Consider the following 22,597-nt stretch of genomic DNA (forward strand, 5'->3'; position numbering starts at 1 on the left):
AAACTTGGTCGTTTTGGTGGCCCAGGTGTTATGGTGTGGAGAGGCATAAAGTTGCATGTACCTGATGAGCTACAAATATCTGGATACGGTGCACTCAGCGGTCGCAGTTATTATGACAATGTATCCCTCCCACATGTACATATTTTCAGGGATGAATTCGGCCCTGACTTCATTTTTAGGATTCCGTACCTCAACCTGTAAAATCGGGATCCTTATAGGTTCGTTTTGTTGCGTGTCTGTCTGTTCTGTCTGTCCGTCCGACTGTTTAGAAGAGCTTTTTTCATGAACAGATAGACGTAACACGTTTACATTTTTGTCACATATTAAGGCCTATGGTCCCTTGGCGATGTGAAACTTTTGAGCTTCAAAGTCAATTTAATCTAAAGTTACGGCCATTTATATCAGACATTTAACACTAAAAACCCTACTCATCAAAAACTGCAGGGTCTTCCAGTGGACCTAGAATAAAGAAATTTGTCAAGAAATAAGATTTTACAGTACAAGTAAAGGAAAATACCGTGCGCAGACAACTTTTTTTTCGGTATTGTTCGTTGCGTTTGGTCTCGGCGGACGTCACAAGACATCCGATCAAGTTGATCGTTGATTCCTTTACTCAGTTTTTTTATTGCAGAGGGCGAGTAGCCCCCTGACCGAACACGCTGATCTACCGTGCCGACACCACTCAGCTACCTGGGGCGGACTGCGTTATACTGTAGCAGTTCTGCCTGTGGTACAAGTTCCATCGAGCTATGTTACGTGCGAAAGTTACTTTCGTCCGTAAGTTTTGCACACCAGGATAGATACTGAGGTGGACAAAAACAAAGATTTCCAAACACGTCGGACGCGTTCTCGGCTCTACGTTGCAGCGTGTGTGCTCACGTGTTGCGACCCAGACTGCCGAACTGGATTTCGCCGATGGCATGAATACCCGCCGTCTACACACATGTTAGACCGATAGGAGGCCTCTCATTTGTGCGACGTTACGTGAAACTAGACCGGCACGGGGTTCTGCAATTAACCGCCACTGCAGCCAACAGCTTGAGCCCGCAGACAAGCCACAGCTCACTGCCGGGATCACCTCTCTCTCTCTCTCTCTCTCTCTCTCTCTCTCTCTCTCTCACACACACACACACACACACATCTGACAGCCACCGTGTACTGCACTCCTCTTTACGCGGGTCAATTTGCGAGGAATCGCACTTGTTATTGCGTCACAGCCTTGGGACGATACTCGTACTTCTCTTGCTACCTCGGACGAGGGAAGCGGTAGTGTTAAACATCTCTTCCACGTGCACGCCACTACGGACGGACAAGTTATACAATGTATCGCTTCAAGTACTAATACAAGCATTCACTTGTGTGACTTAGGGAGTCTAAGAAGAATATATTTCTGGATTGCCGGACGGAAAACTGATCATCATTCTATATCTATACTTCGCAAGCCACATTACGGCGTGTGGAGGAGGGTACTTCTTGTACAAGTATCTCTTCCTATTTTTATGAAACATTTTTACTGTTGATTCGAGGCAGGGGACCAAACAGCGAGGTCATCGGTCACATCGGATTAGGGAAGGACTGGAAAGGAAATCGGCTGTACCTTTTCACGGGACCCATCCAGCCATTTGCGTGATGCGGTTTAGGGAAATCACGGAATGCCTAAATCAGCATGGCCAGACGCAGGTTTCAACCGACGCCCTCCCGAATGTGAGTCCAGTGTGATAACCACTGCGCCACTTCGCTCGGTAAACACTTTTACGAAAAAATATGTATTGCAACAGTTGCTTGTTACTAATACTTTATAGGAACGACACGTTTCCGCAGCATGCTTCCATCATCAGGCGCATTTACAGTTATTTTTACATTGTAATTAATTTGAAGTTAGGTTAGTTTCCTTTGGTATGTGTGTCAGTGAGTTTAAGTGTCATAAAAGAAATCTGTTCAGAAAGATAAATATGTTATAGTATATAAATTATGTGATAAGCCTGTTTAGTCCGTGTGTTAGTGCATTTACTTACATTTTTGTTGGTAATTTCGTTGTCTGACACACAAAGTACAGTAACAAGTTTATCACAACTTAATAATTTCACGACAATTTGTTAACATCAATCCAAAAACTCTTAAAATCTAAGATGAACTAGTTTTCATTGCTAAAATGGTATTATCCAGGGAAGATGAAACATTTACATCTAGATGTATGTATGTCATGGTGGCTAGTTAGTAAAGACAATTTTTTCAATGAAATAGGCATTGATCATTGTATTAGTTTTTAAAGAGCTCGCTATTATTACTTTAAAATTTATCATTTAGTAACATGTTTCCATGTACGGTGCCATGAACGAATATTTCCAATTTTTCCATTTGGTTTCCCTTGTCATGCGTAACATAATCGAATAGGGGTCTGCGTTTTTCATGTGGGAGGCTATCGCTGATTTATTACAGTTGTTACTGTGGTAGGCATTTACATATTCATTGTATTTTTTAATGTATCACCCGGTTTGTCTTACTTACAGGGCTTTGCAGGTACTACATACGATTAGTAAAATGCCTGATTGTAAGTATTTATCTTTTTGTGCATTAATATTGTCTCTCTGCGTGTATTGTAGTTCTTTGTGTTGTGAAACCCATGTTAATGTTGTGTGGTCTGAAAATGTATGATATTTCGTAAGAGTTCACCTGTGAAAGGCATGCAAGCAGTGAATTTCTTTTTCATTTTCTTTGTGGAACTAGGATAAATAAAATTTCTTTTTTTTGTGTGAGACTGTCAATTAGTGTGTCATCGCAGCCATTTGCTGTAACTATTCGTTTGATTGTATTGAGCTCATCAAGCTTTGCATATTCATTCATTCCCGGCTGGCGCGTGGGAAACCTCCGTATCAGCTCTAAATTGACGGATTTTCACGTTGTGTTTTCGTGAAACGCATGTAGGAGAAAGCAATATGTCTCCCAATTTTCGCGAAATGTTTTCTCTCGGAATTTAAACAGTAAACCTTTCAAAGCTTATCTTGTAGCCTCTGCCCTGGAGTTTTGTAGCATTTCCGTAATGTTCTTCCCCGGGCTGAAATATAACGTGACGAAAGGCGCTCCTCTTCGTCTGGTCTTGTCGACCTAAACTGGTAAGGGTGCCAAAATGATGAGCAGTACTCCATAATGGGTCGAACGAATGTTTGGAAAATCACTTCTTTCGTAGATGAAATACAGTTACTGAAGATTCTTCCAATGAATCTGTTTGGCATTTGTTTTCCTACTGTTTGTTTTATACGGTCACTCGAACTTAGGTCACATTGATTGATTAGTCCTTTGTGATTTACAGTAGTTTCTACAGTGGTCTGTCGTCAATAATACTCTGCTCTGCAGAACTTAAAGACGAGACAGATAAAGTAACAAAACACATCGGAAAAATGGTCGTATTTGAGAACAAAAATGCAAATTTTTTTCATGTTTATTTAGAAGACTTTGACTGAAAAGTGGGGTATCAGCTGTCTCATTGTACCTTTCTCTGGACATTTAAAATTTTTCCCAAAGATTTTGGCATACGAACATTTTTGCTGTTTCTATAAAATGCATATCACCTCAAACCCCCACAAGCTCCCTTACCTGTAACTCACTGACATCCATTAGTCAGTCACTGTAAGTCGCAGAACTCCCACCTGCCGTTTCTCACTCACTCTTTCAGCCCCTTCATTGTCTTTATCACTTTGTGTCTCTCTGTCATTCGGAAGGACGACGGTTCAATCCCGTCTCCGGCCATCCTGATTTAGGTTTTCCGTGATTTCCCTAAATCGTTTCAGGCAAATTCCGGGATGGTTCCTTTGAAAGGGCACGGCCGATTTCCTTCCCAATCCTTCCCTAACCCGAGCTTGCGCTCCGTCTCTAATGACCTCGTTGTCGACGGGACGTTAAACACTAACCACCACCACCACCATCTCTGTCATTGTCTCCTGTGTCACATCCACAATACTATTCTACTACTACGGTCTCCTGTCACGGTCACTGTCTCTCTCTCTCTCTTGCTCTCTCTTACTGGTATCATCTCATTCCTGCCTTCCTACCGCTGCTGTCTCTTCTCACTCTTACCATCTCTCTCTCTCTTCCTCGTTGTCGTATAATCTCTCTATTATCACTGGCTCTCACCGCTTCACTTTCTCTATCGCTTTATTCACTCCACCCCCCCCCCCCCCCCGTCGTCAAAAGTGATCCTTTTTACTCTTTCCCTAGCACTGAGCTCTGTCCTGTCACTATCAACTATGTTCCACTGCAACTCGGTCCCTCTCTTTCTCCTTCGCAATTTCTATAACAGAACAAATGTCTCCTCTATTCCTTTATTTATTAGTGATCCGTCTGTTTGCCACTACCACTGTTCTCTTCTCTCTCAGCACAAAAAAGCGCGAATATGTTCGCATGCCAAAACTTTTGGCAAAATTTTTGAAGGTGCTGAGGAAGGTAGGATGAGGCAGCTGGTACCCCCACTTTTCAGAGTCTCTTAAATAAACAGGAACATATTCCGATTTATTGTGCACCATAGGAGCATTTTCCCACTGGTTCCCTTCTTTTTTCTGCTGCAGCAGGGCATGTAACTCATATGGAAAGAAACGTTTTCGTCAGTAAAATTTAAATATCTTACTTATGTGTACATAAAATAACGCAAATTTAGTTTTACACCTCAGATCGGATTATACGTTCAAAAAAAATTTGCATGTGCTTGAGTACTATAACATGGGTTGTCCAGAGGATAACGGAGGCACTTTACAGCATATTTCTCCGTACTGCGTCACATTATAAACAACGTTTTTTCCTCACAATAGATTTTACGTGCGTATTTTATGCTTACAAGTACGGTAACTTTCAACATCTGTATGTCTCAAACGGATAAAGATATGAAGAAAAGTTTCAAGGTAGCTCGAGATAGGGATCATACGAATATATCATACCAATTTCAGCCATTTACTGTGCAGAGCCGTCTTGGAAATCTCGGTTGGGTTTTGGTACGCTGATGACGGCGAAAATATAGTAGAAAACGCTTTTCTTGTGGTTCTCCGAGAATCTACACAAGAACTAATAATGTCTCTAAAAGTTCAGTCAAGTCGACCGTAGACCATTTCAAATTTAGAAAGAACCAAAGAATTTGCTCCATTCGCTTAATCCTGCACTGTAGGATAGTGATACTAAGACTATCCTTTTGCTGGGGATATAAATGATCTCTAGCCCAAGGTCTACCCAAAAGCCGGCCGGAATGGCCGAGCGGTTCTAGGCGCTTCAGTCTTGAACCGCGTGACCATTACGGTCGCAGGTTCGAATCCTGCCTCAGGCATGGATGTGTGTGATGTCCTTAGTTTAGTTAGGTTTGAGTAGTTCTAAGTTCTAGGGGACTGATGACCTTAAGTCCCATAGTGCTCAGAGTCATTTGAACTGTTTTTTTTTTTGAGCTACCCGAAACACTTGACTCAACTTTCTTATCACAAACAGAACCTGAGGTACGAGCACCGAAAAATCTCGTTTTTACGCGGGGCGTTTTGGAATATATTAGGTATACATGCTGTCGCATGTACACCAATATCAAGAACTCGGTGGAAATAAATGAAAATTCGAGAACAAGTTGCTTCCTATATCCAGGTCATGCACAGAAAGTTGGACGTCACATAGCATGAGGTCAGCATGACTATAGCGCTAAATGTGGCTGATACTGCCACACGAGGCAGTTTAAGGACTGAGAAAAGTCAGTGTGTGCCAATCATCGATCAGTTACAGCGCACTGTGTTGGTGGTCTTCATTACAAGATATCCTGGAGACAACATCTGGATGACTTCTACCCATAAAGAATCATCGGGAAACTGAGAAGAGGACGAAGTTTGAAGAGTGAAGCCCAGGAAATAGACTGCTCTCAGCTTTGTCTCATGTGGATGGGTAGCGTTCTGAACCACAGGCACTGCTGCCCAAAAGAGAGGAGACGGTGGACCAAGGTCAAATATAGCAGAAGATGTCCGCTACTTTGTGCACCAGGTGATAAAGGACTCACCTCAAACATTGGGTGCACGTGCAGCTGCAACCATATTTAACAGGACTGTAAGGCACGTAATCTCACGCTCGACGGTGACGGGGCGACTACAATGGGGATGGTTTCTTTGCCCGACGAACAGTACATTACTGTCCTTTGGCATCCTTACGTTGGCTGCACCGTTTGTAGAGGTGCGAAGAGCATAGTAACTGGATCAATCTGGAGTGGGGTCGCGTGCTCTACTCGGATGAGAGCAGATTCAGTGTGAGTAGTGATCCTCGACGTACTTTTATTTGGCGAGAGGTGGGAACAAGTAATGCACCGGGGAACATCGTCGGACATTGTGGGTCTGCTGGTCCAGCTGATGTGTAGTGTGGAGACACAATATAGCATGGACATAATGATCCACTAATCTCTGGACCAATCAGCGTTATAGTAACTCTGCACTCCTTCACCATGTGCGTCTTTTCACGGGTGCATTCGGCCATGATTTCATTTTTATGGGTAACACTACGTGACCTCATCAGACAGAACGGGTGGAAGAGGTCCCCGGTAGCGTTCTCGCTTCCCACGCACGGGTTCCCGGGTTCGATTCCCGGCGGGGTTAGGGATTTTACCTGCCTCGTGATGGCTGGGTGTTGTGTGATGTCTTTAGATTAGTTAGGTCTAAGTAGTTCTAAGTTCTAGGGGACTGATGACCATAGGTGTTAAGTCTCATAGTGCTCAGAGCCATTTGAACCATTTTAAAGAGGTCCCGGAGCGAGATGATATTCCGCAGTGTACTGGCGTGCCGGTTTCTGTAACTTAAATTCCATCGAACAGGTATGGAATGAGGTGGTGAGACGTATTGCAGCAGGCATAAACTACCATCCAGTAATTTTAAACCACGCCGTTGGAGGAGTGAGGAATGGAACTCCCTACGACCAGAACTCCTTACCATCTTTGTGACCAACAAGGAAGCACGATGCAGAACATGCATTGCTTTCCACTGTGAACAACATTTGTAATGCCCAGGGTACCGTTCTGACTTCAGTGTAATTATTGTCTTTCGGCAAAAGTGTCATTTCTATCCATTTCGTTGCGTATTACTTTCAGTTACCTACTGTAACCTCGGGAATTGCATTTGTTTCTGCTTGGGGTCCAAGTTTCATAGAGCTGCGTTATTTGGTCGTGATACATCATGCGAATGTCACTTTTCTCCTTAAGTTTTACACACCAGTATATAATCGTACAGTAGTGGACCTCTTTGCCTCTTCGTGTGCAATACGTTACATTTATTTACGCTTAGAGGCAACTCCTCGCCTTGCATCGATGGTCAGTCCGCTGAAGTAGCTACTGCCGAATGTGAATGAAGATAAGAAGGAAGAAAGGTTACAGTGTAATATCCTGCCGACGTGACGTAACCGACGTTGCGGGTTTTCGAAGAAACCAACCCGGCATTCTCCTTTATCAACATCCGTTAGAATTTTCACAGCCTGTGCTGCTTTCCCACAAAGAAGAACTGTTTTTGAGGACACAGAATCTGTCGTACTCTAAACGTTGTAGTTAAGCAGAGCATTTTCGGACGGGTATTCTAATTCCTGGAGTCGTTCTCATCAAACAATATATGTTTGCACTATGCTCAAATTTGGTTTGCAACTTCCAATAATAGTTAACTTTCTGATAATAAGTGATAATCCACATGTATGCTGCGTATTAATTTCTTCAACGTCTACAGTCTGTAACTAAATTTTTTTAACATTCACGACTAATGACTATCATGTCATATCTTGTGACTACAGGGTTAAGTACGATCACGGTACTTAAATGCTGACACAAATGTGCACATGTAAGTGTGATTTATTCCAGCCTTTCTGTGTGTTATGTTTATATTCATGTCGTTCCTACCTTAGGCTGCTCTGTAATACTCGCCGTAATCATCGTAGCTGCAGCGCGGTATTTATCATGTGCTGAAGCTTACCTTTGTTAAAGTATGTGACAGTGTATTTGGTGATTCTGTTTATTCTAAAGTGTGATTTAATAAAATTTCCTTTCAGGCGCAGCTGTAGATTCAATAACGCTTTGCTGGCCGCAGTGGCCGAGCGGTTCTAGGCGCTTCAGTCTGGAACTGCGCGACCGCAACGGTCGCAGGTTCGAATTCTGCCTCGGGCATGGATGTGTGTGATGTCCTTAGGTTAGTTAGGTTTAAGTAGTTCTAAGTCTAGGGGACTGATGACCTCAGATGTTAAGTTCAAATGGTTCAAATGGCTCTGAGCACTATGGTCAGATGTCACGTCCCATAGAGCTTAGAGCCATTTGATTTTTGATTTGAAAGGCAGTTAGTTTTGTGCCAAACTGTCTTTGATTTAGTTGTAAAGACGGAATATATGTCCAGGAATGTAGAAGCAACTAAGGAACGACGGAAGACGTATAAAATAACCAGTGCTCTATGGTGCGCCTTAAGGGACTTAAGGAGGCACTGCAAATTTTTTCTGCACGTAAAATCCGGTCTTAGATGTAAAATTTGTTTTGCATTATTTCAATTTCTTCTAATTATACTATCAAAGTTTGACTGATCTATAAAGTTCTTTTCGTATGAGTGACACTCCATGCTATAGCAGAGAAGAGAAGGGAACAAACGGAAAAATTGGCAAATATGCTGCTGTCAAAACAAAAATAAATAAATAAATAAATGAAATTAACTGACTGGAAGGTGAGGTATCAGATGTCTTATTGTACCTTCCTCAGCACTTTTAGAAATTTTTCTAGAAGTTTTGGCATGTGAACATATTCGCGATTTCTTATGCCGGGAGAGAAGGGGACAGTGGCTGTTTCAAAGAGACGGAAAAGTAATAAATACTAGAAGACAGCAGATAGTTCTTGTGGTACGGAAACAACAAAGGAGACAAGACCAGTGTGAGATAAAGAGAGGGACGCACTGGCATTGGAACATGTCGACAGTGAGTGAATGGTGCTCGGAAAACAGTGATTCAGACAGTACCAGTAGGACAGGTTTAAACAGAGGAGAAGGTGTAAGTGGGAGGGAGCCAGAGATAATAAGACACAAAGTATATGGCCATGACAACAAGGAAGAGAGAGATAGTGACAATGAGAAGAGACAGCAGCAGTGGAAAGGAGTGAATGAGGTAGTAGAAGTAAGAGAGAACAAGAGGGAGAGAGTGACAGTTACAGGAGACAGTATTAGCTGGGCAAAAGAGGAGACTATGGCTGTCAGATAGGAGAAAATGACAATTGGAAGGCACAAAGAGGTAACGACAATTAGTTGGGCTGAATGAGTGAGAATGGGCAAGTGGGGGTGGATGACAAATGGATGGGAGCTTGTAAGAGTGAAAGGTGAGTTGCTTGTTAAAACCAGCGCGTGTATGTTCACATGCCAAAATTGTTGAGGATGCTAAGGAAGGTAGGATGACGGAGGTGGTTTCCCACTTTTCAGTCACAGTCTTTTACACAGGATCACATTCGCTTTTTTGTGCTCTGTAGGAGCGTTTTTTCGCTGGCTGTGGAAATATATCCAAAAGTGCCATGAAGAGCATCATAGGAGCTGACATTGCTGCTTAGATTTCCACAGAAAGTAGTAAGAATGCTCTCACGGTGTTACTTAGAAAGCGCGCAGCATATTTTCTATGACAAGTACGAGTAGGTAATATGAAACACCTTCTTTATAGACCAAGTTAGTGAAATAAAACGTTCATGAAAGCGTACATGGTTTACCACTTGAAGCATTTACTCGCACAGAAATTACAAGAGAGTGGAAAAATGTAGCTGATAACGGACACACCTTCGGATTTTTCCCTCTTACTGGTTGAGTACCGTTGCGTGTTCTAGAACATGTCAGCAGCGCTCTCTTGTGTGAAGTTAGGTCGTTACGCTCCCGTACCGGGGCAGAGGCGTTGATACGTATTAATGTGTGCCTCTCATTAGCCTTGCCCTTCAGCAAGGCTAGGTTGATATTTACGCGCTACAAGGGAAGGCAATTACTACGAAAGCAAGATCATTATTTACAAGGCTTGTCCCGGCCTACGTGGAACCACGCTCTAACACCGGACTAGTTTCTGCCTCTGGTTTTGAGCTTTGTAGTTGTATTCGGTGTGAAGGAGTATCCATTTCAGTGTTATATTCATCACATGAACTGGAAATGATAAGAAGGTGCAAACTGCCACACAGATGTCTCTGATACAAATATTTGAAAAAACAACCAGGGCCATAATCGTTAGCTGATGGAATCACTTAAGGGAACGATGACAGTTACATTCACGACCGGTTGTGTATCGCAGTAAAAATTGTGCTGGAGGTCGGATGTATGAAAATGGACTATAAGCTTAAGCTGTTAAGAGGTGATTAAGAAAAGAAGAAGCCAAATGTGCCCAAATAACTATAGACAAACGAGAAGCACCACAAAGTAGGATTCTCGTTCTGTTAGGAATGCATTACGAGCGAAACCTGCTACGAGTTATATCTCTCTGGAGACATCTCTGAGATTATCTTGATAGCCTAGGTAATTTGCTCTAGTGAGCTGTAATTCATTGAAACATAGTTCCGTTCTGTTCTCTGAATAATGAAGTCCTAAAGTGATTTCTGCAGTTCATTTCTTTATTAGCTCTAATGATCGAAAACAACTGAATATCTGAAATGATTCCAGTCTCTGTTGGAGTGATATGATTCATAAAATTGTGCTAAATAGAGCCTAATCGAAGTGTTGAATACAACAATTCTCATTTACACAATTGAAATGAATGATAGCAGGTTTTGGGTGCCATTACACTTAGTCAAACTCATATGTTCAAAATTTCGATACGTGCTCGAAGACTTAAACCACGGATTCGTTAGTACTCTGACGTTAATATCAGGAATATATTTCGTATTTATATCTACATTGCTGTACGATAATGTTTTAAAATGCACCCGGTGGTCAGAAACAACAAATAAATTAAAAAATCAATATTACGAAAGGTATTGACTGTAATTCAATGTCAGATACAAAAGATACACAGGAAAAAGTTTAAATTTTTCTAAATAATAGAAATGTCTTTTGCTAATGTAACTGTTTCTTTTGAAGCCAAGGAAAGAGGTGCGGCGTTGATGCCACAGGACACACGTTTCGTTCAATTCCCCCCTGTTGTTTCCTTAAAACACATGAGGCGACTGGTCACGACTATGAAAAAGCCACGGCAGATTTACTGTTCTTTACGTCCATGTCGTCGTAGTCAGTACCATATTATCTTTCTTCTTTAAATTCTTCATTTGTCATATGACTCACAGATTCAATTTTATCCGAGTGTACATGAAAGCAACGAGCTGTGAACTGTACTTCATCGCAACACATCTTTCCATCTCAAATGAAATATTCTATTGTTTTATTGGGTGGTACACATACATGTGTCTCAAATGAAATTTTCTTATATTCTCCTACGTAGTTAACTGTCACCTTCTGATCCAACAATGAGAGCATAGATATGTATACACTGAATGCACCTCTCAAAGCCTGTTCATTTGACACTTTATTATGTAAAGTATTGAGTGATTATAGTTACGTGTATCAATTAATTTCATTTATAATTTAGTTTCCTAGTGTTTTACTGTCCCCCTATTTCTTTATTTTAAGCAGATCATCTGATGGTGACTTCGTAATAATTCAAAACCGGTAATGACAGCATTTGTCTAACCTGCCGATTATAAATAAATAAATATGTACATATTTAAAAAAGGTTAAGATCCAGTCACTATGTTTTCGTAAGCCTGTACCCGTAGTCTGTGGAAATATTGCCTGTCCCAGAGAAATTTGAGGATATTAGCAATTAAATCTCTCTGCACTAAAAACTTTTTTATACATTTATCTGAAAACTGCATACCGATACTGTCGTGAAGCAGATAAGAAAAAAAAGGGAAAACCATTGCTCTTGTACTGCTTCAAATATTTAACCACTGCTACACAAAATCAAGAAGTATTACAAAAGTGTGGTAATAATTATAAAATATCATTAATTGTAATATTTGGAATGTTCTGTGCTACACCATCGAGATTAAAACTAACGTGTTTATTGTTTTCGCCTTACTTAAGAGTACCTACTTGCCCACACCAGGCACAGAGACAGAAACACATGAATAAATAATTAAGGTATTCAACGGACTGGTTAAATATGTATGTCGTGACCCAGCCAGTACAAACACTTTTCTTCTGTCGTCAGCAAGATGCTTATGAATTGCCTACACCAGCTGCGTTGCAAATCTGAACAGTGAAGCGAAGACAATAGAGAGGTAGCCCAAGATTAAGTCATTCAGCTAGAAAAGAACTTCTTTTGTCAGGTAGGACTTCTTTTACCTTCGGAGACTACTTGTCAATCTGAAAAATGCTCAGTTTCTCGGTGTTTTGGAGTCCACGTCAAATTATAGGACCCTCTGTTACTTGGCTATCTAAGTCTATCGGTCAGAAAGATACAGCGGTCTACTACCTCAAACAGTAAAGCAGGTGACGCTCGAATCAACGTCTCAACGTCTGGGTTGTCTTGATAGCCAAAAAAATTTTTTGTAGCTTATCGTGACACTTTTGGAGCTGCCTCATCATCAGATCTGTGGCACATGAATATAGTGCCAGAGGAAATACAGTAATACACATTGTAATGAAGCAGTGAAGCTGAGTAACACACCTTTAACACCAATACACCGTATGTAGTCACTCATAATCATTGCATTGCAACATCAGTGACCAGACTGGCTCGGGCAGCGCAACGTGTTACAAGGGAAACGGTCTGTGCCACTATGCGGCGTTAGAGACGGTATCAAAATGCGTATGATATCAGGGATACGTCAACGCTAATTTCATATCCTATTCAACTTCAGTTGCATACAAAATTAACACAGTAGCCCTAATATACAGGGTGGTCAGAAACAGTCCGAAAAACGTGAAAAGCCGTTGCGGGGGAGGCTGTACTGAGAAATAACTGTCAAGAGAAAAATTCGATACTCTGCGCAGTCTCCGAGTTATTTAGAATTGAAGACAGCCAATCAAGTCGTTGCGCGCGAAAATTCAAGCACTTGCAAGCACTTCTGCGAGTCCGTGAAATCAAATGCTCATTACCAATTAAAATGTACCTTTATCGGGAGCGATAAATTTAAACTACGTGAGAAGAAACTGCGTTTGTTCAAGCTGAGGAAGCCAAACGAAGAACAGGTTTGGCGAAACTGTCTCTCAAGGCTGCTTAAGTTTGCGTGAAGACCTGATTGACTGGCTTCAATGCTAAATAACTCGGAAACGACGCAATGTATCGAATTTTTTTCGTGGTAATTATTTCTTAGCACAACCTCCCCTACAACATTCCTACAAGCTTTTCAGACTGTTGGTGACTGCCCTGTATAAAAACAACTAATACGTGATACATCAAATTACAAAAAGTTAACCCACTTAAAACGTGGTGGTAAGTGGACAAGAACGTTAATGGAATCACAAAGGACCTCTGGAACGTATATCACCTTTACTTTAATGAAAACTGAGTACAGTTGGGCTTGGATGTATAGTGAGGCGAAAAGGTGATAGAGTGGAAATTCGTTCGTGAATTACCAAAGATAGAAAAGACGGAGACAATGTCTCGATGGAAATTGTGAAAATTACGTTACTGAACACTCAGGAGTAGCATGGCTGCTTATGGCGGAAGACTAGCAGTAATTATGTATGTCCAGAGTTTTAATGGACAAGGTTTGGCCATCTTTTCACAGTATTAAAATATACGAGTAAGCCGATTAAATTGTTCATGTTTCATAAGGCGTATATTTCTAGTACAGATTACTGCAGCTTGGCGAGTCCGAGATGGTTTTCTACGATGCAAGCAAGTCTTAGCGAGGCCGAGAGTTGGTCACTCTGAAAATGTAAGTTTGCCACCTCATCCAGATACGGCAGGGAGTCGACACGTAAACACGTCCTAACTTGCTTAATGCCGGTCCAAGAGAGAACTTGGGCGGACAGTCTTGGGCTGTGATCAGCAGTCAACACATGATACTTCTTCCATCTGCATCTACATCAGTCCTCCACAGGCCACCTCATGGTGTCTGGTGGAGGGAACTTCTGGTACCAGTAACTGATTCCCCCTACTTTGCTCCATTCGCGAATGACGCCCTGGGAGAATGATCGTTAGTATGCCTCTTTATTGGCTCTAATTTTTGGAGTTTTCTCGTCGTGGTCATTAAGTGAGGTGTTTGTCGGAGGAAGTAATAAGTTGTCCGCTTCTAACCGGAAACCGTTCTCTCAAAATTTCTACAGTAAACTTCTTAGTGGCGACAACGCATCTCTTGTAACGTCTGCGAATGGCATTTGTTAATCACCTCCGTAACGCTGATCCGCTCGCTAAACAATCCCGTGACGAAAAGCGCCTCTCTTCGTTGGACTGTATCCCTCTATTCTATGAGTCCTACCTGGAATGGATCCAATATTGACAAACAGTATTCAAGATTTGGTCAAACAAGCGCCTAATAGGCTACTTCCATTGTGGATGAGCTACATTTCCTTAAAATTCTTCCCATGAATTTCGATCTGCATCTGCTTTTCCTGTTTCTTGTTTTATGTGATCATTCCATTTAAGGTCGTTCCTGTAGTTTTTCGTCAATAGTGTAGTTGCACAGCAGTGGCTTTCGTTTCCACTGTATGCGCAAGATGTTACGTTTACTTCCTTTCATTGTTAACTGTTAGTGCATGCTAATGGACCATTTACTTACACAATAAACGACAACGGTCCTATCCCGGAATTTGTCAGTGTTGATTTTGTTCCATTAATAGAGACATGTTGCGTAGTCCCTGCAAATAAGTCTTGAAGTCAGTTGCAAATCTTGTGGGATACTCGATAAGCTCGTTTTTTTTTCTCTCTAAACGGGAGTGCGGGACGGTTTGAGATGTAATCCTGAAGACATCAACCTGAGTACCGTTGCCTACAGCACTATGGATCTCGCGCAGAAACGAACCGAGCTGATTTTCTCAAGATCCCTGTCTGCGGAATCCACGTTGATTTTTGTAGAGGAGATTATTGTTTTCCAGAACGTTCTCTATAGACTACACACAGCTTGTGAATAGGGGTACATGTATTGTCAGTAGTTTTGAGGTACCGACAACTTCGGATGACGTGAAGATGTCCTTAGCATGTAGCCCACAAAGAATTGTAGGTGAGCAACACAAGATAATCTTTTTAAAGGAAAAATCGAGATAATTATTATACTTGTTGGGCGGCCCGTATATCATACTTGGGACACTCAGACAGTAGCTACATCGATATCTATTTGGACAAGGACATGAACCAGCAGATTTCGCACATTCGGAAACCTGTCTAACTATAATCGACTATGCTTTCTTCTTCAACCATACTTACACTACTGGCCAATAAAATTGCTATACCAAGAAGAAAAGCAGATGATAAACGGGTATTCATTGGACATAATTATTATACTTGAACTGATATTTAATTACATTTTCACGCAATTTGGGTACATAGATCCTGAGAAATTAGTACTCAGAACAACCACCTCTACCTGTAATATCGGCCTTGATACGCCTGGGCATTGAATCAAACAGAGCTTGGCTGACGTGTACAGGTACAACTGCCCATGCAGCTTCAACACGATACCACAGTTCATCAAGAGTAGTGACTGGCGTATTGTGAAAAGCCAGTTGCTCGGCTACCATTGACCAGACGTTTTCAATTGGTGAGAGATCTGGAGCTTGTGTTGGCCAGGGTAGCAGTCGAAGATTTTCTGGATCCAGAAAGCACCGCACAGAACCTGGAACATGCGGTCGTGCAAAATCCTATTGAAATGTAGGGTTTCCCAGGGATGGAATGAAGGGTAGAGCCACGGGTCGTAACACATCTGAAATTTAACGTCCACTGTTCAAAGTGCCGTCAATGCGAACAAGAGGTGACCGAGACGTGTAACCAATGGCACCCCATACCACCACGCCGGGTGATACACCAATATGGCGATGACGAATACACACTTCCAATGTGCGTTCACTGCGATGTCGCCAAACACGGATGCGACCATCATGATGCCGTAAATAGAACCTAGATTCATCCGAAAAACTGACGTTCTGCCATTCGTGCACCCAGGTTCATCGTTGAGCACATCATAGCAGGCGCTCCTGTCTGTGATGCAACGTCAAGGGTAACCGCAGCCATGGTTTCCGAGCTGATAGTCCATGCTGCTACAAACGTCGTCGAACTGTTAGTGCAGATGGTTGTTGTCTTGCAAACGTCACCATCTGTTGACTCAGGGATCGAGACGCAGCTGCACGATCCGTTACAGCCATGCGGATAAGATGCCTGTCATCTAGACTGCTAGTGCCCGGGTTCCCGGATTCGATTCCCGGCGGGGTCAGAGATTTTCTCTGCCTCGTGATGACTGGGTGTTGTGTGATGTCCTTAGGTTAATTAGGTTTAAGTAGTTCTAAGTTCTAGGGGACTGATGACCATAGATGTTAAGTCCCATAGTGCTCAGAGCCATTTGAACCATTTCGTCTGCTAGTGATAAGAGGCCGTTGGGATCCAACACGGCGTTCGATATTACCCTCCTGAACCCACCGATTCCATATTCTGCTAACACTCATTGGATCTCGACCACCCCGAGCAGCAAAGTCTAGATACGATAAACCGCAATCGCAATAGCCTACAATCCGATCTTTATCAATGTCGGAAACGTGAAGGTACGCATTTCTCCAGGCAACGCCGGTCAACTGCTGTTTGTGTATGAGAAATCTGTTGGAAATTTTCCTCATGTCAGTACGTTGTAGGTGTCGCGACCGGCGCCAACGTTGTGTGAATGCTCTGAAAAGCTAATCATTGGCATATCACAACATCTTCTTCCTGTCGGTTAAATTTCGCGTCTGTAGCACGTCATCTTCGTGGTGTAGCAATTTTAATATCCAGTAGTGTATTTTTCAAACTGCACTTCGGTCAGTTGCTGCGGTAAAGTAGTGTATAGTTTCCCAGCACGAACAGAATTAGTAAGGTGTCTCGAAGGGATACCTCGATGAGAAATGGTCGCCCTGAACGGTCTGGAAGGGTGTAAAAATGTACATGCTCCCAATTAACTTATCTGATTGAGTTAAAAGCTTTCCCCTGTTGTATTTGACACCAGGAGAAGCCACGCAAGCGCGAAAATCGCTTATAACGCACGCTGGAGAATTTAATAATTCTAGGCTGTGGCTGCTGTTTTTTACAGCGCTAAGTGGTCGTTAACCTGTCAGGTCAAGAACGTGGAGACTGCGCCAGCTTTCTGAAACGGCGGCGTCGTGCGCAGACACCGAGGTCGTACCCTGGGCCCTGAGTAGTCGGACACAAACACTGCGGTGCTATGTGGGCGTGGTTGCCATCGTGACCACCCGTATGTGCTGTGCGGTCTGGTTTTCGACTCGCCAGGGCAGTCACGCGCTTTGGCTGGGCGCATTTTAGATTGCGCAGTTCGGGAGAAAACTCTTTTTGTATCCATTCACCGATTACTCTGAGAGCACTCTATCCTTCCAGGTCTTGATTCTGTTGTTGGTGTTTTGTTGCAAATTAGGAATGAAAGTCGTGGTGGCTAACATTTTGCGAATTACTCTATATGTTTGAGAATACGTACAAAAAATTCGGAGATCAGTTCAGATCGTCATTTAATAGCTTGAATATTAAATGAAAAATGGTTTCGCAATGTAGAAGGTAAAGTACACATGAAACAATAAGCATTTTCTCATTATGAAGTCGTAGCATTCATAAACTGCAAGAAATCATTTGTGTAGCGTAGCACATGATTTCCTAAACTACGTTTCTGTTTGTTTTGTTTCATTCTAGTCTTCGTGAGTAATTCTCCACAACCTAATTCTCCAGTGTAAGTTTGCCTATGTCGATTTCATTCGTATTTCTGGATAAGATAATTGAGTAATCATCTAGAGCAGGGACGGCCAAGAACGCGGCACGTGTGCATGCACGCGTGCCGAGCTTTCACACGCGTGCGGATCGCTCTCTTCTGACGTCACACTTCCCCCACCACCAATGAGTGCGCGCGCATGCGCGGAACTATGAACACGCCGCACGCGACAGTGCATTCGCGTAAGGAACACCGCCCTGCTAGCATGTGGCTTAGTGTCATATTTCATTGGATAATATTAAGCTCTGTGCAACACACCATGTTGAGCAACACTGAATCTCTGTTGGCTGTTCGTACACCTACAGAAAAATAACAATAACGCTGGGTTTGAAACTGCATTACACCAATAATATCGTGCTTCTCACATCGTCAGTCTTAAAATTCATGCATTTAAGCTGAGATATAGAAACAGACTTGAGAGTAGTCTACAGCATGCAGTATGATGTGGAATAAGTGTTTCAAATACATGTGAAACAAGCAAATTTTATATTCTGGAACTACTGAACAAAATTTGCAATAACTACAATTCTCAACAAAACATATGACAAATACAACAAAATTATCACCATTAAATTAATTATTTTTGATTCACTGTAGACATAATAAAGTACATATCCGGCACAAACTGACGGTACACGGGCAAACGCAGACAGTTTCTCATATTTTCGTCACTCAGATTGCAACGTAATCCTGACTTATTTAGTTTCATAATCGAAATAAACGTTTCGCACACGTATGTCGGTCCACACAGTGATATAACTTTTGCAGCCTCATTGTGGAGATGGGGGAAACTCTTCCCGAGGAAAACCTTCGTAAAATTCCTGGACAGTTTTTACGTAAAAAAAATTTGTCCTTTAAACGGGAATTACACTGCAGATCGATCAATTCCATTTGCAAATGCACTGGAGCACTTTCAACTGAAACGGCAAAGGGTCTAGAAAATAGTTCAAAAACAGATGTCAAACTGGCAGTGCCCTGAAAACGTTTAGAAAATTGTGCCTGTAGTTCCTCCAACTCAGAAACGAATTCGTCAGAAGTTGCGTTCTCTCTGACTTCAGAGAGCGTAGGGCAATGGGCGGTGTTCATTTTCATGAGTTGTTCCTTCCACAATGCAAGTTTCTTATTAAATGCATCCACTGTTTTCATCAGATCAGAAATAAGCTGCTACTCACCTTGCAAAGTCTTATTGAGAGCGTTCAAGTGTGGAGTCAGCTAAAAAGGCGAGGTCTGCAATCTGTTTTGGATCTCCTAATTTTGGCTCTGCCTTTCCTTTTTCCTTCAGGCACTCAACAATAACGAGTCATAAATAGAAAAATCTTTCGAGGCATGATCCTCGACTTAACCAACGTATTTCCCCGTGGTAAATAACTTCTCCTTACTATTCGTTCAGTTCCATGAGAAACTGTTGAAACTGAAGGTGTACCAAACCATGCGACTTCAAAAAATGTACCATGGTGACTGCCAACTTCATCACGTGCTCTAAATTTGCATACTTAGCACAAAGAGATTCTTGTGTACAAAACAATGAATTCCGTACAAATCTTCTGTCGATGGTCCTAGTTTTTTACGCAACAATGCTACAAGCCCATTTTGAACGCCTCTAATTGCTGGCGCTCCATCCGTGGTGACTGAAACTAACATTTTCCAATTCAGGCCAACGGCTTCATCTGCCTCTTCAACTGCTTTTAGCAAGTCGGTATCCCTCGTTGTGCGTTTCATTGGTACTAAATCTAACAGTTCTTCCGTCACGTGCAAATTTGTGTCGACTCCACCAACATGAATTGCTAAATGTGGTGTGTCCGAAATGTCGGACGACTCGTCCACAGCAATCGAAAATGCAATAAACTTGCAGGCACTATCAAATAACTGCCTGTAGACATCCGCTGTCATGCCAGCTATGAGGCGAGCTATTGTCTGTCTGGAAAGACTAATTGCACTAAACTTCATTACTTCCAGTGGCGTCAAGAGTTCCGCAGCCTCAGTAACACACTCCTTGATGAAATCACCACCACGTCTCCGTAATTCCGCCAACTTGTTTGATCTATCAACCCAACTAAATCATTAAGTCCTTTGTGGGTGGTGTTATAATGCTGTTCTGTTGCAAATAGGCGGTGCCCGGCGAGTATGCGACTGCATAGTAGACATTGAGAATTTCATCTTTCTCTTCGAAAAAATATTGCAATTCCCATTCCGCTCTGAAGGCTCGTGACGTTGTGTCACTACCCCGCCTCTTTCTGAGCGTGTGTTCCATTGAGAAAAACAAAAAAAAAAAAAGTCAAATGGCTCTAAACACTATGGGACTTAACTTCGGAGGTCACCAGTCTCCTCGAACTTAGAACTACTTAAACCTAGCTAACCTAAGGACATCACACACATCCATGCCCGAGGCTCGATTCGAACCTGCGACCATAGTGGTCGCGCGGTTGCAGACTGAAGCGCCTAGAACCGCTCGGTCACACAGGCCTGCTCCATTGCAACAACCACTGTACAGTACTTATAAACTTCCTACGAACCGCTAACAAATAGCGAGGAATAAACATGGCTGCCACTACGAATCAACTGATGCACCCTATGCCAGATGAAAAGATGTCGCATCGCACAGGTAGTCTACTGTCGCGGCGTGCCGAGCAGTGCCGCGAAAGACCGAGGAAAGCCGAGTGGTGGCGAGGCGTACCGAGCCCTGGACGGCACGCCTGCTGCACATCTGTACACGCGTGCAGTTTGGCAACCCGTGGCCGTCCCTGATCTAGAGCATCACCTGCAGTTTCAGGAACATGTAATAAAATAATAACAGAAGTGAGTATTATCGAAGGTGTAAGAATTTAGAGGAAAACGACTACGTGCTTATGATATACGACATTCGGTTGGTAGAGATGAAAATGTGGTATTGCAGAATTCTGTCAGGGGGAACGTTTACCAGAAGACGCAACCAGCTTATGGCGTAAAACCAAAGCTTTTCTAGGCTGTTGCAGTGTTTTGTAAATCTAGTCGTTGAGATGCTAAAAATGTGTAGATTAAATATATTCATTCGTGTCCTTGTGACGAAAAACGAGGGCAGTACCACTACAGGAATTGGACAAAAATGTGGAAACGTAGCGAGAAAAATATGCTTGAACACAAATGCAGATGCTTACCAAGCCAGCAGGTTTTCTGTTGTATTTGACCACCAACCGCTCCTGTACAATATCCTCAATACCTTTCAAGCGCCAATCGTCATGTGAACCGTTTTTTGTGTAGTTCTGAATACATTGTGTCGGAAGTAAATGAATTCGCAAGTGGGCAAATTGTTGATGCTCCTATGTGTGTGATTCCGTAACCAAGGAAGCAGAAGTGTTTATTGCTTCAAGAGGCGTCGAAACCGAAATTGATACGGCATACAAAGAAAGCGGGAGAACGTCATTAGTTAAGTCAAGACGCGGGCGATAGTGTGCGTTGAGTGACAGGTGGTCACTGAGGAGCACTGCGATGAAAGATAAGAAGACTACAGCGGCACAGGTCACTGCAAAAACGAATGTCGATGTCTGGAACCCAGTCAGATCAGAACAACACGAAAGGAGCTCCATAAACAAGGAATTGCAGAGTGAGCTGTAAGTCCAAAACCAGTCATTAGTGATGCAAATGCGTGTAACAGGTAAACGTGGTGGCGAAACCACAAACCCTGGACTACGGAGCAATGAGGGAAATTAAGTTGGTCAGATAAGGACTTTTTCAGATCGTTTCCAACCTCTGGTCGAATTTACTTCGAAAGAGTGGAAACTGGTGGGGTCCGTTAATGATTTGGGCAGCTATAGTGCGGTATTCCATAGGCCGCATGGTTGCCCAGCAAGATCGTATTATTGCCACAACATGACCATTTTGGCTTTCGTGCCCATCTCATGTTATGGTGCTTGTTCCCTAATCGTGATGCGGCATTCCACGACGACAGGGCCCCAGTACTCGCAGCTTGCATCACTCAGGATTGGTTTTGTGAGCACGAGGATGAATTGTCACATCTCTCCTGCCCTCAAAATCACTAGGTTTCAATATTGCAGATCCGTTGTGGTTTACTGTGGAAAGAAGCGTGCATGGTTGCTATTCACCTTCAGCATTTGCCACAATTTTGTAAGAATAAAACCGGACAGGGCCACTATTTGTTCATTTCGAGACGAGTATAAGCTGTTTTTAATGACAACGGTTTTCCTACGCTATATTAAGCTCGATAAAATGATGTGTTTTAGTGCTTCCATTTTTGTGGGCACCACCTGCATATGTTCAGGGCATTGTGAGTCGTTGTGGCAGTCGTATAGGCGGACCTGGCCACTGCCATAAATTAAATGACAGCCAATGATCACAGCAAGATCTTACCATGCAGTATTGCTGACTTCTGTTGTAATTGTATAATTAAATTAAAACTGTAATGGAACAAAACAGCTCAGTGAGTAATACCGGGTGATCAAAAAGTCAGTATAAATTTGAAAAATGAATAAATCACGGAATAATGTACATAGAGAGCTAGAAATTGACACACATGCTTGGAATGACATGAGATTTTATTAGAACCAAAAAAATACAAAAGTTCATCTGATCAGACTCCTGCCTCGGGCATGGATGTGTGTGATGGCCTTAGGTTGGTTATGTTTAAGTTGCTCTAAGTTATAGGGGACTGATGACCTACAAGTTAAGTCCCATAGTGCTCAGAGCCATTTGAACCGTTTTTCTGAAGGCGGATAGTCGTCTTCGGTTCGTTGG

General features: G+C 42.5%; 1 protein-coding gene across 1 annotated transcript in view; it reads right to left on the reverse strand.

Moving 5' to 3' along the window:
- LOC126268013 (dual specificity calcium/calmodulin-dependent 3',5'-cyclic nucleotide phosphodiesterase 1-like) overlaps positions 1 to 22,597 on the reverse strand; it is a 1,575,562-nt gene that overhangs the window by 1,485,524 nt on the left and 67,441 nt on the right. The window lies entirely within an intron of this gene.

Source organism: Schistocerca gregaria, chromosome 4 (genome assembly GCF_023897955.1).
Source record: "Schistocerca gregaria isolate iqSchGreg1 chromosome 4, iqSchGreg1.2, whole genome shotgun sequence".
Classification (NCBI taxonomy): domain Eukaryota; kingdom Metazoa; phylum Arthropoda; class Insecta; order Orthoptera; family Acrididae; genus Schistocerca; species Schistocerca gregaria.